Source organism: Terrapene carolina, unplaced genomic scaffold (genome assembly GCF_002925995.2).
Source record: "Terrapene carolina triunguis isolate 2854851 unplaced genomic scaffold, T_m_triunguis-2.0 Scaffold247, whole genome shotgun sequence".
Taxonomy (NCBI): domain Eukaryota; kingdom Metazoa; phylum Chordata; order Testudines; family Emydidae; genus Terrapene; species Terrapene triunguis.
Genome location: NW_020664598.1, coordinates 13835209 through 13841964, shown reverse-complemented (window position 1 = coordinate 13841964; position 6756 = coordinate 13835209).

The following is a 6756-nucleotide window of genomic DNA, read 5'->3' as shown; positions in this document are numbered from 1 at the left end:
AAAAAAAAAAAAGCCGCGATCGGCGGCAACAGTTCAGCGGCAGGTCCTTCGCTCCTAGAGGGAGTGAGGGACCTGCCGCCCCCGAATTGCCACAAGTGCCGCCCCTCTCCCTGGGCCACCCCAAGCACCTGCTTGTTAAGCTGGTGCCTGGAGCCGGCCCTGCTAACTGGACTTTTAACAGCCCCGTCCGCAGAGCCACCTAGAGCTCCCAGCATCCCTTTTTGACAGCGTGTTTTGGTAAAAACAAAAAAAAAACCCACATGACTGGTAACCCTATGCATGACGCGTGAGCACTACTGGCAGGGCAGATAGGCTTATGATAGAAGAAGATCACTGACCCTGCCCACCCCCAAGCCCCTTGGGACAAGGTTTCTGGAGAGTTGGACTGGGCAAGCAAAGCCACAAAATCCCTGCTCCAGTACTTACTAGGAGTTATTTTAAGCTGCTTTGCCATGTCAGGCTTGACGTAGGAGGTTGACATATTGTGGTATAAGTATTATACACTTTTTGAATCTCTGCATCTCATTAAATTAGCATCACACTGTAAATTGATGACAATTTAAAATAGAAGCTATGACAAAATAGGAATGTTCTTAACATTTTATCTGAATAGTGTGTGCATGTGTCAATTTACCCTATATGTTATTCAAGTATCTAAGTCGGGGGGAGGGAACCTGTGGCACGCGTACCGCAGGCAGCACACAAGCTGATTGTCAGGGGCACACACACGGCCCCGGTCCTGGCCACCAGTCCGGGGAGCTCTGCATTTTAGTTTAATACCTTATTTTCTTTACATACAACAATAGTTTAGTTATATATTATAGACTTATAGAAAGACACCTTCTAAAACGGTTAAAATGTATTACTGGCATGCAAAACCTTAAATTAGAGTGAATAAATGAAGACTCAGCACACCACTTCTGAAAGGTTACGGACCCCTGATCTAAGTGATGAGACAAGGGTGTGTGATCATTGCAGAGTCCCCTAGGGGGCAGGTGTAACTGCTGTCTAGGTGCCTGGGCCCAGACCACAGCTGACACTCTGTATCCAGGCAACTGATGTCTGGGGCCCATCTCATGCAAGAATCAGCCAGAGATACTGGAGAACACATTGAGATGTGCAGGTCCGTGACCTATTTACCTGCAAAAGAGACAAAGGAGAGAGGCAAGGCAGTAGGGCCTAACTGATGGTGTCTGGTGAATCTCCTAGTTTGGAACCCGGAGAGAGAGCTCAGGGTTCTGAATTCCCCCACGCTGAACTGTGTTGAACAGTCCTGATTTCTGTGCTAAGAAGATCTGTTCTAGGCTGTGTCTCCATTGACTAGTAAACCCTTCTGTTTTACAACACTGGCAGAGAGTCATTGCTGACTGATGTTGGGGTGCATTGCCCTTTGGGGACATATAAGACTTCCCCAGGTGTCCCAGCCCAGTGGACTCACTGCAGGAAGCTCACAGTGTGAACAAGGATGCTGAATGCTCCAAGGAGGCTTCTTGGCCTGGTGAGAGAGTACCCTTAGGGGAGAGACACTATCTGAGAATCCTGCCTGACTTCATTCAGAGCACTGAGACTGACTGTGTGAGAATAGTAAGTTGATGGATAAGCAGTTGAGCTAAAAGAAAATTGAAAAGCATTTTGTTAAAACCTTTTCAGGCACTTATAATATTCTCAAAACATTGGATTCAGAAAGTTGAGGAAACAACTAGAGGGCGATCGATTTTGGATCTGCAACTAATTCATTCTTATTGGCCAAAACAAACGGGAAGGTGGTCATGGACTTAGGAGGAAGCAATCAAGATCCTAGGGAAAGGAGGACATGAGAACAAAACAAGGACACTAGACTTGAAAGGCAGATTTCAACCTACTCAGAATAGAAGGAAGAAAAAGGAGTTGAAGGGAGCTGGCAATTCCTAAAAGATGCAATACTAGAGACTCAAGCTTTTCCAGAAAGATAAGAACTGCCACAGGAGGCCAATGCTATCTGGAAAAAAAAAAAAAAACCCCAGATCCTTCCATTTCCTGTATGTGTGCATCACCAAGGAATTATACATGGGAATAGCACAAGTGTGTAGGGACAAAAATCAGGAAAGCCAAGGCAAAGAATGAGTTACAGCTGGCAAGGAATGTTAGAGACAACAAGAATGGGTTCTTCAAATATGTCAGATAAAAAGATCAAAGAAGGTGTGAGTCTCCCACCCACTGCAGAAGATAAGCTGGAAATGGAAGAGGATAGGAAGGCAGAGCTGCTCAATGCCTACTTTGCTTCATTACACACACACACACACACACACACACACACACACACACACACACACACCCCCACACACACACACACACACCATTTGATCAGATGACTAGCAAAGTTACCATAGACAATAAGGGGAAGGGATGCAGATTGGGATAAGTAAATAACACGTCAGATCTTCTGACCAATTTGTAATAATTCAAATTAGCAGAGCCTGATGCTGTTTACCTGAGGGTACTGAAGGAATTAGCTGAAGAAATCTGAGTCACTGGCAATATTTGCAAACTCATGGATGACAGGAGAGGTCCTGCAAGACTGGAGAAGGGTTAACGTAGTGCCCATCTTGAAAAAGGAGGGGCCAGGGAACTATAGACCAGGGGAAGGTTCAACGTATAAACATTCTTTGCGAATACCTGGAGGATGAAGAGGTAATCTCTAGCAGCCTGCATGGATTTACCAAGAACAAATCATGATAAACCAGCTTGATTTCCTTTGACAGAGTAATTGGTTTGGTGGATAAGGGGAATTTGATGGACCTAATATACCTGGACTTCAGCAAGGTTTTTGACACAGGCCCTATCCCACATGACATTCTCATAAGTAAGCTGGAGAAATGTGGGCTTGGCAGAACTACCATTAAGTGGATACGTAATTGGTTAAACAACTAATTATTCATGGAATGATGTCAGATTGGAGGGAGGCCTCAAGTGGGGTTCCACAGGGATCTGTTCTGGGTCTGGTGTTTAACATCTTTATTAATGACCTAGATGTGGGAATAGGGAGCATACTGATCAAAACTTCAGATGACACAAAGTAGGGCAGGAGAGGGGTGTTGCCAATATTTTGGAGGATAGAACATACATTCTAAAGGGATTTTGATAAATTGAAGAACTGGGTTACAGGCTACAAAATGAAATTTAACAAAGACAAATGTAAGGTGTTACACTCAGGGAAATAAAATCAAATGCACAAATACAGAATGGGGGATAACCTGCTTGACGGCAGCAGCACTGCTGAGAAGGATCTGGGAGTTTTAGTGGATCACAACCTCAACATGAGTCAGCAATGTGATGCAGTTGCAAAAACAAGCAAATGCAATTTTAAGGTGAATTAACAGAGACATAGCATGCAAATCACAGGAGGTGACATTACCATTCGACTTTGCACTGTTCGGCCTCAGCTGGAGTAGTGTGTCCAATTTTGGTCACCACTGTATAGAAAGGATGTAGAGAAACTGGAAAGAACCAAGAGGCAAGCGACAAAGATTATCAAAGGGAAATGAGCAAACGCTGAAAGAACTGTGTATGTTTAGTTTGGAAAAGAGGAGATTAAGGGGAGACATGAGAATCTTGAAATACTTGAAAGGCTGCCATAAAAAAAGATTGAGAAGACAGTTCTCTCTTGCCACAAAGGGAAGGACAAGAGTCAGTGAGTTCAAACTAGAGCATAGCAGATTTAGATTAAATCTCAGGAAAAACTTCCTAACTGTAAGAACAGTAGCACAATGGAACAGATGCCTATGGAGGTTGTGAAAGCTCCTTCACTGGAGGCTTTCAAGGGAAGGCTGGATAGCCATCTGTCTTGAATGGTTTAGCCACAACAAATCTGCATCTTGGCAGGGGTTTATACTAGAGGACTCTTGCAGTCTCTTCTAACCCTATGGTTCTACATTGGGGTGGGCAAACTTTTTGGCCTGAGGGCCACATCTAGGTATAGAAACTGTATGGCGGGTCATGAATGTTCACAAAATTGGGGTGCTGGGGGTGAGGGATTTGGGGTGCAGGGGGGTTGAGGGCTCTGGCTGGGGTGCAGACTCTGGGGTGGACCTGAGGGGTTTGGTGTTTAGGAGGGTGCTCCACGCTGGGACTGAGGGGTTTGGAGGGTGGGGGAGGAATCAGGGGGGGGGGGGGGGGTGGGGGTGTGGGTGGGCGGGCTCAGGAGTGCAGGCTCCGGGCAGCGCTTACCTCAAGCAGCTCCCAGCAGCAGCATGTCCCCCCTCCAGCTCCTACGTGGAGGCGCAGCCAGGTGACTCTGCACGCTTCCAGGCCAATGGGAGCTGCAGGGCAGCACTTGGGGCAGGGGCAATGTGCGGAGCCCCCTGGCTGCCCCTACGTGTGGGAGCTGGAGGAGGGACATGCCACTGCTTCCGAGAGACACACGGAAAGCCCCCGACCCCACTCCCCAGCAGCAGCTCAAGGGCTGGATTTAAAGTTCTGATGGGCCAGACATAGCCTGTGGCTGTAGTTTGCCCACCCTTGTTCTACACCATTTGTAGAGTTTAACTTTTTTTTTTTTTTAATTTAAGTTCTGCAACTACAATTGCCATTTTCCCCCAAATGATAAAATCAGATTCTAGTTGACAGTAGCAATGACTGAAATAAATTGTTTTGACAGCTGATTTTCTAGATATTGCATTTTAGCCAAAGCAGCTTTCTGCCAAGTTATGCTGGAGTGAAATCCTATTTTAGGGCATAAACAGAAAGTAAGTGCTAAGGATGCACTTCTAGGCTACATTGTTTCCTGTCATTAGTTATTGATTTCTCCAACACAACAGCTGAAAGTAAAGTTTCTCACATGGAATAGTACCAAACACTGCTGAACATTTCTATTTAAAGTACAAAATTGGCTTTCCCACAGAACTGCCCACTCCTTTGACAAGCTTATTAGTCACTGAGAACATGCTACAGTCAAGCTCCTTAAGATAGGAAAGGAGTCTTGCTCCTTTGATAACCTACAACTACCATCTTAGGCTTGGTCTACACTTACCCCCCAAGTCGAAGTAAGGTACGCAAATTCAGCTACGTGAATAACGTAGCTGAATTCGACATACCTTACTTCGAACTTACCGCGGTTCAGACGCGGTCCACACGCGGCAGGCAGGCTCCCCGTCGACTCCGCGGTACTCCTCTCGTTGAGCTGGAGTACCGCAGTCGACGGCGAGCACTTCCTGGTTCGATTTATCGCGTCCAGACCAGACGCGATAAATCGAACCAGGAAGTTCGATTTCCAGCCGCCGAACTAGCGGCTAAGTATAGACCAGCCCTTAGATTATTTAAAAAAAAAAAAACACACACACAAAAAACCACACCTTTCTTCCATCAGCACACAAGTTTTAAGTCAACATTTGTCATGCTTTAGTCTCAGCAAGCCTTAAACTTGAACTTTTTAGGTGGAGAGACTTCAAAAAGTCTGGTAGAGTTACCATGATAGTATCTTTTAATCAGATAGACCCATCACTTCAAAATCTTCATTAGTTCTAGTCTCAGGAAATCCACTGCATTAAATGCTGGGCAATTTCCTGGTATTTCTAGATTTGATCATTACTAGCGAAAAAATCAACAGATTCAGCAAGTTTGAAAAGTGGTTTTAGTAGTATAAAGACCCTACTGTTAGGTATTAATAGTTTTGAAACAGAGTATGATAAGTGCTTTGTCAAAGGAAACACGGATGTTTGAACAGACCAGATTTGGTGGGGCCAGTTCATAAAAGCTTTCCTGGCTACTGTCCTTAGCTCCAACTACAAGGTGGTCTTGGGCTGGAGGTAGTTCAGCATTTCCATGTCCATTCAGATCTTTGCTCCCCTCGAGACTACTGGCAGGGATGCCAGTTCTGTCTATATCACAAAAGTCACGTGTCCATTAGCACATGGAAACAAACTAACCTTTTCCTCCTCTTCCTCCCCTGCTCCCGGTACAGTCTAATGACTGGGCAGTAGCCAACTCATTGAGCAGAGTTGAGCTGATGGCCTAGAGCTGAAAGATTCCATCATCCAGTGCCTTACATACACATTTGGGCGTGATAAGTACTTTGCACATGTCTGGTCTTTAAGACCCACTTTTGAACACCTTCCCCATCCTAAAAAAGAGTCCCACACACAGTTGTCTTGGATAAAAAGAATGGTAAAATCTTTATTTGCATGTTCCACTTTAAAAAATAAAGGGGAAGGACTCAACAGCTTAAAGTCTGATGCTGTCCAGCAGCTGGAAGTGAAATTAAATAAATTAAATAAAATACAAACAAAAGCCAAGTAATCAAAATAGTCGAGGGCTTAGAATCTTTTTCTAGAAATACTGTCCCAGTCATAGCTTTAACTCCCAGGGATTTGGGGCTAGAAGATATTCAATAAGAAACAATGTCACAAAGTTAAATATAACAGGGGGATACAATTTATTTTGAGTTTTAGTTTTAACACTTTATATAAGCAATCCCCAAACTGAAGGATTCTAAAAAACCACTTCAACCTTCCCTCCACTTTGCTGAAAGACAAATCCCGCAGACAGGCAACTCTTCTATCTGTAACCCTGCAGAAAGGAAAGAGGATATATAGACCCACCCATCACCACGTTAGAGAGGTTGTATCCTATGGGCCATCTGTTCAACTGGGCAAAAAGCCCTCACAAATCCAAAGATCAGGCTTCAGGAGCTAGCCCCGCCACATAATGGTTATGGATGTTTCTAGAAAGGAAAACGTTCCTTCAGATTCTGCAGGAAACTCATTTAACAGTAAAGACATT